Source organism: Kogia breviceps, chromosome 2, assembly GCF_026419965.1.
Source record: "Kogia breviceps isolate mKogBre1 chromosome 2, mKogBre1 haplotype 1, whole genome shotgun sequence".
Classification (NCBI taxonomy): domain Eukaryota; kingdom Metazoa; phylum Chordata; class Mammalia; order Artiodactyla; family Physeteridae; genus Kogia; species Kogia breviceps.
Genome location: NC_081311.1, coordinates 29115649 through 29126093, shown reverse-complemented (window position 1 = coordinate 29126093; position 10445 = coordinate 29115649). Strand labels below are relative to the sequence as shown.

At 40.3% G+C, this 10445-nt stretch overlaps 1 pseudogene; it reads left to right on the top strand.

Annotated features, from left to right (window-relative positions):
• The first annotated feature begins 9222 nt into the window (after positions 1-9222).
• On the top strand, positions 9223-9616 carry LOC131750303 (small ribosomal subunit protein uS8-like; annotated as a pseudogene).
• Positions 9617-10445: the final 829 nt, after the last annotated feature.

Sequence of the window (10445 nt, the reverse complement as noted above, 5' to 3'; positions counted from 1 at the left end):
TTGACCCTCCCTTCTCACAGTCTTTTTTCCTCTTTTCCTCCCTCATTCTTCATATAGACTCTTAGGACCTCAGAGTTGGAACATCCAGTCCTGGCCAGAATATATAAATATACAAGATCCCAGAGGTGGTTTCCAGCCTTGCTGGAATGCAGCTCAGAGTGGGCACTGATGCCATATTTGAATGGCTCTAATCCCTCAGGAGCTTGTCTTCTTATCAACCAGACTGTGCCTTCTTGTCACTTCATCCACTGGTCCTAATTCTGCCCACTGGAGTCACTCAGAAGCCCAATCCCTGTGTCACATGACAGCCCTTCAAATAGGTTAGGATTCATGTGTCACTAAGTGCGCTACCTTAAAGGACCAATGGATGTCACATGCCTTGAGATATAATGTGGGATTTCTCCAGTTCCTGCAGGTCTCCCTGCTGGAAGCTTTGGAACCTGAACGACTCTGGCTTCATAGGAATCTCTCCTGTCCTCTGGGCAGAGGTGCTTCCTGACCAGCTTTCCAGAATCAAAGAGGAAGCTGTTAAAGCCCTCTCTCCTTTTACTATTATTTTTATTAAGCTATAACTTATACAATTATTTACACAGATCTTTCTTTTTAAATTTATTGACATACAATTTATCTACCATAAAATTCACTATTGTGAAGTGTACAATTCACTGATTTTTAGTGTATTCCCAAAGTTATGCAACCATTACTACTATCTAATTCCAGAACATTTTCATCACCTCCACAAGAAACCCCATGCCCATTAGCAGTCCCTTCCATTCCCCTGCCCCCATCCTCGGTAACCACCACTCTACTTTGCAACTTTTAGAATTTGCCTCCTGTGGACATTTCATCTAAATGGAATCATACAATATGTGCTCTTTTGTGACTTCTTTCACTTCGCATAGTGTTTTCAAGGTTCATCCGTGTTGTACCATGTATCAGAATTTCCTTCCTTTTTACGGCCAAATGATATTGCATTGTATGGATATACCACATTTTGTTTACCCGTTCATCAGTTGAGGGACATTTGGGTTGTTTCCACTTTTGGGCTGCTATGAACAATGATGCTGTGAACATTTGTGAGCAAGCTTTTGTGTGAACATGTTTTCAAGTCTCTAGGAGTGGGACTGCCATTGTGCAGCTCTTAAGTGTATGTCCGTTTTAACGCATCTCATGTGGAGCTCTTTACACACATAAAGGTTTCAGCCTGCGCTTGGGACTTGAGTGAGCAGACAGGAACCTATCTCACCAACAACATGTGGTGGGATCCAAGTCAGCTGGAAAGCCCAGCCAGAGTCCTACTAGCAATTCTTTTTCCTCTCTCCCATGCCCTGAGAGGCTCAATGGTTTTTTCAATTCAAATATGCTGTCTATTTGATAACAATTCAGAGGGCTGGGGTAGGGGAAGTGGTGGCAGGAAAGTTTCTTTTGACATTGATTGTAAGATACCTCTTGATTTTAAAAAGTTAAATTGCGAGTGTCAGTTTTAATCCTTTCAACAACCCCATCTCCATCTTCTCCATGAAGAAAGTAAGGCTCGAGATTGGAACCAAGATGGTGGAGTAGAAGGACGTGCTCTCACTCCCTCTTGCAAGAGCACCAGAATCACAACTAGCTGCTGGACAGTCATCGACAGGAAGACACTGGAACTCACCAAAAAAGATACCCCACGTCCAAGGACAAAGGAGAAGCCACAGTGAGACTGTAGGAGGGGCACAATCACAGTAAAATCAGTCCCATAACTGCTGGGTGGGTGACTCACAGACTGGAGAACACTTATACCACAGAGGTTCACCCACTGGAGTGAAGGTTCTGAGCCCCACGACAGGCTTCCCAACCTGGGGGTCTGGCAACGGGAGGAGGAATTCCTAGAGAATCAGACTTTGAAGACTACTGGGATTTGATTGCAGGCCTTCGACAGAACTGGGGAAACAGAGACTCCACTTTAGGAGGGCACACACAAAGTGGTGTGCGCATCAGGACACAGCAGAAGGAACAGTGACCCCAGGGGAGACTGAACCAGACCTACCTACTAGTGTTGGAGGGTCTCCTGCGGAGGCGGGGGGTGGCTGTGGCCCACCGTGGGGACAAGGACACTGGCAGCAGGAGTTCTGGGAGGTACTCCTCAGCGTGAGCCCTCCCAGAGTCTGCCATTAGCTCCACCAAAGAACCCAGGTAGCCTCCAGTGTTGGGTTGCCTCAGGCCAAACAACCAACAGGGAGGGAACGCAGCCCCACCCATCAGCATTCAAGTGGATTAAAGTTTTACTGAGCTCCGCCCACCAGAGCAACAGTCAGCTCTACCCACCACCAGTCCCTCCCATCAGGAAACTTGCACAAGCCTCTTAGATAGCCTCATCCACCAGAGGGCAGACAGCAGAAGCAAGAAGAACTACAATCCTGCAGCCTGTGGAACAAAAAGCACATTCACAGAAAGATAGACAAGATGAAAAGGCAGAGGGCTATGTACCAGATGAAGGAACAAGATAAAACCCCAGAAAAACAACTAAATGAAGTGGAGATAAGGCAACCTTCCAGAAAAAGAATTCAGAATAATGATAGTGAAGATGATCCAGGACCTTGGAAAAAGAATGGAGGCAAAGATCGAGAAGATGCAAGAAATGTTTAACAAAGACCTAGAAGAATTAAAGAACACACAGAGATGAACAATACAATAACTGAAATGAAAACTACACGAGAAGGAATCAATAGCAGAATAACTAAGGCAGAAGAACAGATAAGTGACCTGGAAGACAGAATGGTGGAATTCACTGCTGCGGAACAAAATAAAGAAAAAAGAATGAAAAGAAATGAAACAGCCTAAGAGACCTCTGGGACAACATTAAACACAACAACATTCGCATTAGAGGGGTCCCAGAAGGAGAAGAGAGAGACAAAGGACCCAAGAAAATATTTGAAGAGATTACAGTCAAAAACTTCCCTGACATGGGAAAGGAAATAGCCACCCAAGTCCAGGAAGTGCAGAGAGTCCCATACAGGATAAACCCAAGTCGAAACACGCCGAGACACATAGTAATCAAATTGACAAAAATTAAAGACAAAGAAAAATTATTAAAAGCAGCAAGGGAAAAACAACAAATAACATACAAGGGAACTCCCATAAGGTTAACAGCTGATTTCTCAGCAGAAACTCTACAAGCCAGAAGGGAGTGGCATGATATACTTAAAGTGATGAAAGGGAAGAACCTACAACCAAGATTACTCTACCCAGCAAGGATCTCATTCAGATTCGATGGAGAAATCAAAAGCTTTACAGACAAGCAAAAGCTAAGAGAATTCAGCACCACCAAACCAGCTCTACAACAAATGCTAAAGGAACTTCTCTAAGTGGGAAACACAAGAGAAGAAAAGGACCTACAAAAACAAACCCAAAACAATTAAGAAAATGGTCATAGGAACACTCATATTGATAATTACCCTAAATGTGAATGGATTAAATGCTCCAACCAAAAGAAACAGGCTTGCTGTATGGATACAAAAACAAGACCCAGGGCGGCGGCGGGGGAGAAAAAAAAAAAAAAAAAAACAAGACCCATATATATGCTGTCTACAAGAGACCCACTTCAGACCTAGGGACACATTCAGCCTGAAAGTGAGGGGATGGAAAAAGATATTCCATGCAAATGGAAATCAAAAGAAAGCTGGAACAGCAATACTCGTATCAGATAAAATAGACTTTAAAGTAAAGAATGTTACAAGAGACAAGGAAGGACACTACATAATGATCAGGGGATCAATTCAAGAAGAAGATATAACAATTATAAATATATATGCACCCCACATAGGAGCACCTCAATACTTAAGGCAATTGCTATTGGCTATAAAAGAGGAAATCGACAGTAACACAATAATAGTGGGGGACTTTAACACCTCACTTACACCAATGGACAGATCATCCAAAATGAAAATAAATAAGGAAACAGAAGCTTTAAATGACACAATAGACCAGATAGATTGAAGTGATATATATACGACATTCCATCCAAAAACAACAGATTACACTTTCTTCTCAAGTGTGCATGGAACATTCTCCAGCGTAGATCACATCTTGGGTCACAAATCAAGCCTCAGTAAATTTAAGAAAATTGAAATCATATCAAGTATCTTTTCTGACCACAATGCTATGAGATTAGAAATGAATTACAGGGAAAAAAAACGTAAGAAATACAAACACATGGAGGCTAAACAATACGTTACTAAATAACCAAGAGATCACTGAAGAAATCAAAGAGGAAATTAAAAAATACCTAGAGACAAATGACAGTGAAAACATGACAATCCAAAACCTGTGGGATGCAGCAAAAGCAGTTCTAAGAGGGAAGTTTATAGCTATACAAGCCTACCTCAAGAAACAAGGAAAATCTCAAATAAACAATCTAACCCTACATCTAAAAGAACTAGAGAAAGAAGAACAAACAAAACCCAAAGTTAGCAGAAGGAAAGAAGTCATAAAGATCAGATCAGAAATAAATGAAATAGAAACAAAGAAAACAATAGCAAAGATCAATAAAACTAAAAGCTGGTTCTTTGAGAAGATAAACAAAATTGATAAACCATTAGCCAGACTCATCAAGAAAAAGAGAGAGAGGACTCAAATCAATAAAATTAGAAATGAAATAGAAGTTACAACAGACACCGCAGAAATACAAAGCATCCTAAGAGATTACTACAAGCAACTGTATGCCAATAAAATGGACAACCTGGAAGAAACGGACAAATTCTTAGAAAGGCATAATCTTCCAAGACTGAACCAGTAAGAAATAGAAAATATGAATGGACAAATCACAAGCAATGAAATTGAAACTGTGATTAAAAATATTCCAACAAACAAAAGCCCAGGACCAGATGGCTTCACAGGTGAATTCTACCAATCATTTAGAGAAGAGCTAACACCCATCCTTCTCAAACTCTTCCAAAAAATTTCAGAGGAAGGAACACTCCCATACTCATTCTACGAGGCCACCATCACCCTGATACCAAAACCAGAATAAGATACTACAAAAAACCAAAATTACAGACCAATATCACTGATGAATATAGATGCAAAAATCTTCAACAAAATACAGAATCCAACAACACATTAAAAGCATCATACACCATGACCAAGTGGGATTTATCCCAGGGATGCAAGGATTCTTCAATATATGCAAATCAATCAATGTGATACACCATATTAACAAACTGAAGAGTAAAAACCATATGATCATCTCAATAGATGCAGAAAAAGCTTTTGACAAAATTCAACACCCATTTATAATAAAAACTCTCCAGAAAGTGGGCCTAGAGGGTACCTACCTCAACATAATAAAGGCCATATATGACAAACCCACAGCAAACATCATTCTCAATGGTGAAACACTGAAAGCATTTCCTCTAAGATCAGGAACAAGACAAGGATGTCCACTCTTGCCACTATTATTCAACATAATTTTGGAAGTCCTAGCCGCAGCAATCAGAGAAGAAAAAGAAATAAAAGGAATACAAATTGGAAAAGAAGAAGTAAAACTGTCACTGTTTGCAGATGATGTGATACTATACATAGAGAATCCTAAAGATGCCACCAGAAAACTACTAGAGCTAATCAATGAATTTGGTAAAGTTGCAGGATACAAAATTAATGCACAGAAATCTCTTGCATTCCCATACACTAACAACAAAAGATCAGAAAGAGAAATTAAGGAAACAATCCCATTCACCATTGCAACAAAAAGAATAAAATACCTAGGAATAAACCTACCTAAGGAGACAAAAGACCTGTATGCAGAAAACTATAAGACACTGATGAAAGAAATTAAAGATGATACCAACAAATGGAGAGATATACCATGTTCTTGGATTGGAAGAACCAATATTGTGAAAATGACTGTACTACCCAAAGCATTCTACAGATTCATTGCAATACCTATCAAATTACCAATGGCATTTTTTTACAGAACTAGAACAAAAAAATCTTAAAATTTGTATGGAGACACAAAAGACCCCAAATAGCCAAAGCAGTCTTGAGGGAAAAAAATGGAGCTGGAGGAATCAGACTCCCTGACTTCTGACTATACTACAAAGCTACAATAATCAAAACAGTATGGTACTGGCACAAAAACAGAAACATAGATCAATGGAACAAGATAGAAAGCCCAGAGATAAACCCATGCACCTATGATCAACTAATCTATGACAAAGGAGGTGAGGATGTACAATGGAGAAAAGACAGTCTCTTCAATAAGTGGCACTGGGAAAACTGGACAGCTACATGTAAAGGAATGAAATTAGAACACTCCCTAACACCATACACAAAAATAAACTTAAAATGGGTTAGAGACCTAAATGTATGACCAGACACTATAAAACTCTAGGAAGGAAAACATAGGAAGAACACTCTGACATAAATCACAGCAAGATTTTTTTTGATCCACCTCCTAGAGTAATGGAAATAAAAACAAAAATAAACAAATGGGACCTAATGAAACTTAAAAGCTTTTGCACAGCAAAGGAAACCATAAGCAAGATGAAAAGACAACCCTCAGAATGGGAGAAAACATTTGCAAATGAGTCAATGGACAAAAGATTAATCTCCAAAATATATAAACAGCTCATGAACCTCAATATTCAAAAAACAAACAACCCAATCCAAAAATGATCAGAAGACCTAAATAGACACTTCTCCAAAGAAGACATACAGGTGGCCAATAATCACATGAAAAGCTGCTCAACATCACTAATTATTAGAGACATGCAAATCAAAACTACAATGAGGTATCACCTCACACCAGTTAGAATGGGCATCATTAGAAAATCTACAAACAACAAATGCTGGAAAGGGTGTGGAGAAAAGGCAACCCTCTTGCACTGTTGGTGGGAATGTAAATTGATACAGCCACTATGCAGAACAGTATGGAGATTCCTCAAAGAACTAAAAATAGAATTACCATATGACCCTACAATCCCACTACTGGGCATATACCCTGAGAAAACCATAATTCAAAAAGATACATGCACCCCAATGTTCATTGCAGCACTATTTACAATAGCCAGGTCATGGAAGCAACATAAATGCCCATCGACAGATGAATGGATAAAGAAGATGTGGCACATATATACAATGGAGTATTACTCAGCCATAAAAAGGAACAAAATTAGGTCATTTGTTGAGACGTGGATGGATCTAGAGACTGTCATACAGAGTGAAGTAAGTCAGAAAGAGAAAAACAAATATCGTTGATTAACGCATATATGTGGAACCTAGAAAAATGGTACAGATGAACTGGTTTGCAGGGCAGAAATAGAGACACAAATGTAGAGAACAAACATATGGACACTAAGCGGGGAAGGCAGTGGGAGGTGGGGGGTGATGTGATTAATTGGGAGATTGGGATTGACATGTATACACTGAGGTGTGTAAAATTGATGACTAATAAGAACCTGCTGTATATTAAAAAAAAACAGCAATGAAAAAAAAGTTAAATTGCTTGGGGAGGGGAAAGAGATTACTGCATTTTTAGATGGGGAGATTACAGTCTTACATTTAAAAATTACCCTCAGAGGCCAACCCAGTATTTTTATAGAGGAGCAAAAGGAGGGATGGCTCCATAGGTTAGACAACAGCATAGGCCAACCCTTACTGCTGAGGCTGCAGCAAGAAGGGTTGTTGACACAGAAGTAGGAGGCAAGGCTGGGGCGGTGGTGCATCTACTGAGCATCTCTGATGTGGCTTCTAGGGGCAGCCCATGGAGAGAAAGGTTACTCTTTGCTACATCAGACACTAAGCAATAGGGATCTGCTCCTTCATTCTCCACACCATGATGTCACAGGAAAGGCTGAGGAGCTCCAAGTGGCAGAGCCCAGAGAACTCTGGACTCCAAGCCCAACCCTGTTCCTTCCACAATGCCACGTATTACTTCACCTCCCTGGGCCTTGGTTTCCTGATCTGTGCAGTCAGGAGAGTGATCCCTTCCCTGTCTGAGTCACTCTGTCATTATCAGGACCAAACAAAATAAGTTAATAAGGAGGTGAGCACTCTTTAAAATGAAGGACACATGTGGGTGATGATTTATTATGGGCCTGGATTCATTTAAGCTCACTGATCTATTCAGGTCACAGATATTAATAAGTACCTGCTTATAGTTTAACCTCAACTACCTCTTAAAGTAACTACCACTACATTTTTATCCCCTACTGTATACGTTGTCTAAGTCACTCTGTCTAATTTCAAAAGAAGTTCCTTAGGCTTCCCTCCTAGTACTCATGTCTCCTACTCTCTGCCCAATACTCACGTCTTCCTGAAACTTGGGTCTTTACAGTGGTCTCCTTCTCAGAACTGTTTTGACTCATTTATGTTTTGGCTGAGATCTCAAGGTCGGTACCACATGCAACATGCACCACAGTCCGCTACAGATCGACAGAGTAAACAAATCTGGTTTACCTCTAAAGCTTTTTCCAACAGTGCCCAGCAGACACTTTCTAAGACAGGGCAAATTCTTTCAGCCTTCAGTAAAGATTTAAGAACTTGAGGTAACTTCTTCAAAGCATTCACTTAATGTTGTCTTTCCACCACTATATACCAAGCTCACAAGTGAGACACATATCACCCCTTTGATATTCTAATGACTTTGTAATTATGCAACTGGCAAGAAAGGAAACTTGAAAAGTTAAAGGCACGACGCAAATGTCCCTTGGTGGATGAACGGATAAATAAAATGTGGGATATACATACAGTGGAGTACTATTCAGCCTTAAAAAGGAAGGAAATTCTGACACATGTTGTAACATGCATGAACCTTAGTGACATTGTGCTAAGTGAAATAAGCCAATCACAAAAAAACAAATTCTGTATGATGTCACTTATATGCGGTACCCAGTGTAGTCAAATTCATAGAGAAAGAAAATAGGACAGAGATTACCAAGGGCTGGGGGGAGGGGAGAATAGGGAGTTATTGTTAAATGGGTACAGAGTTATAGTTTGGGATTATGAAAACGTCCTAGAGATGGATAGTGGTGATGATTGCATAACAGTGTGAATGGACTTAATGCCACTGAATTATACACTGAAAATGGTTACAAAGGTAAATGGTATAATGGATATTTGGCTGATTGGCTTCCTTCTAGTGTTTGACTATTATGAATAAAGCCACTAAAAAAAGTTAAAGGCAGCCTTTAGAATGTTGTGATATAGTAAGGGGAAATGTAGGTCATAAAAGACTATCATGCTCTTGCCACCATAATGGTGCACATGAACATCCTAGCCAAGGTTCTCAAGATCAACAACATTGCTGAGAAGAGAGGCAAACACCAGGTTCTTACCAGGCAGTGCTCCAAAGCCATCGTCTGGTTTCTAACTGATGATACAGCATTCATTAATGACCACAGAGTTGGGTAGATTGTTGTGAACCTCACAAGCAGCTTAAACAGTTGTAAAGTGATCAGCCCCAGATTTGGTGTGCAATTTGGTGATCTAGAATAATAACAGACCACCCGATCCCATCCCATCCGTTGTACTAGTGATCTTGGCTGGCATCATGGACCAAGTGGAAGCAAGATGAAAACACACAGGAGGGAAAATCCTGGGATTCTTTTTCTCGGGGTGTAACACATACATACAAATATAATGCCTCAGTGAATAACAACAACAAATACTATAATTTCTTTCTTAAAATAATGATATATACTGTTATATATGCACATAGTAAAAAGTCTTAGATAATATTCAGCAAAATGCAAATAGTGAATAACTCTGCATGGTGGGGTTATGAATAATTTTTTTAAATGAATTTATTTATTTTTGGCTGCATTGGGTCTTTGTTGCTGTGTGGGCTTTCTCTAGTTGCGGCGATCGGGGGCTACCCTTCGTTGCGGTGCGCGGGCTTCTCATTGCAGTGGCTTCTCTTGTTGCGGAGCACGGGCTCTAGGCACAGGCTTCAGCAGTGTGACATGCGGGCTCAGTAGTTGTGGCCCGCGGGCTCTAGAGTGTGGGCTCAAGTAGTTGTGGCACACAGGCTTAGCTGCTCCGCAGCATGGGGGATCTTCCCAGACCAGGGCTCGAACCTGTGTCCCCTGCATTGGCAGGCAGATTCTTAACCACTGTGTCACCAGGCAAGCCCAACAAATAATTCTATTATTTTTATGTTTTAACTGTTACAAAACAAAAATTCAACTGAATAAATTTGAAGAGCTAATTAGATTTATTCAATGATTCATAAATCGAGCAGCATCTGATCTAGTAAATAGAAGCACGCTCCAAGGAGTTGTACAAAATGGAAGGTTTTTATAGGCAGAAGGAGGGTGGGGCAAGGAAGTTATTAGCAAAAGAAAAGAAAGAATTGTTTCAGGCCAGGTCGTCTTCTTTTTGGGGGGGAAGCAAATGGCAGGGGTCTTATACAGATTATCTCACTAGTGCTGATCAGATTGTCTATTTGAAGGTCACTTTCTGGGGAGAGG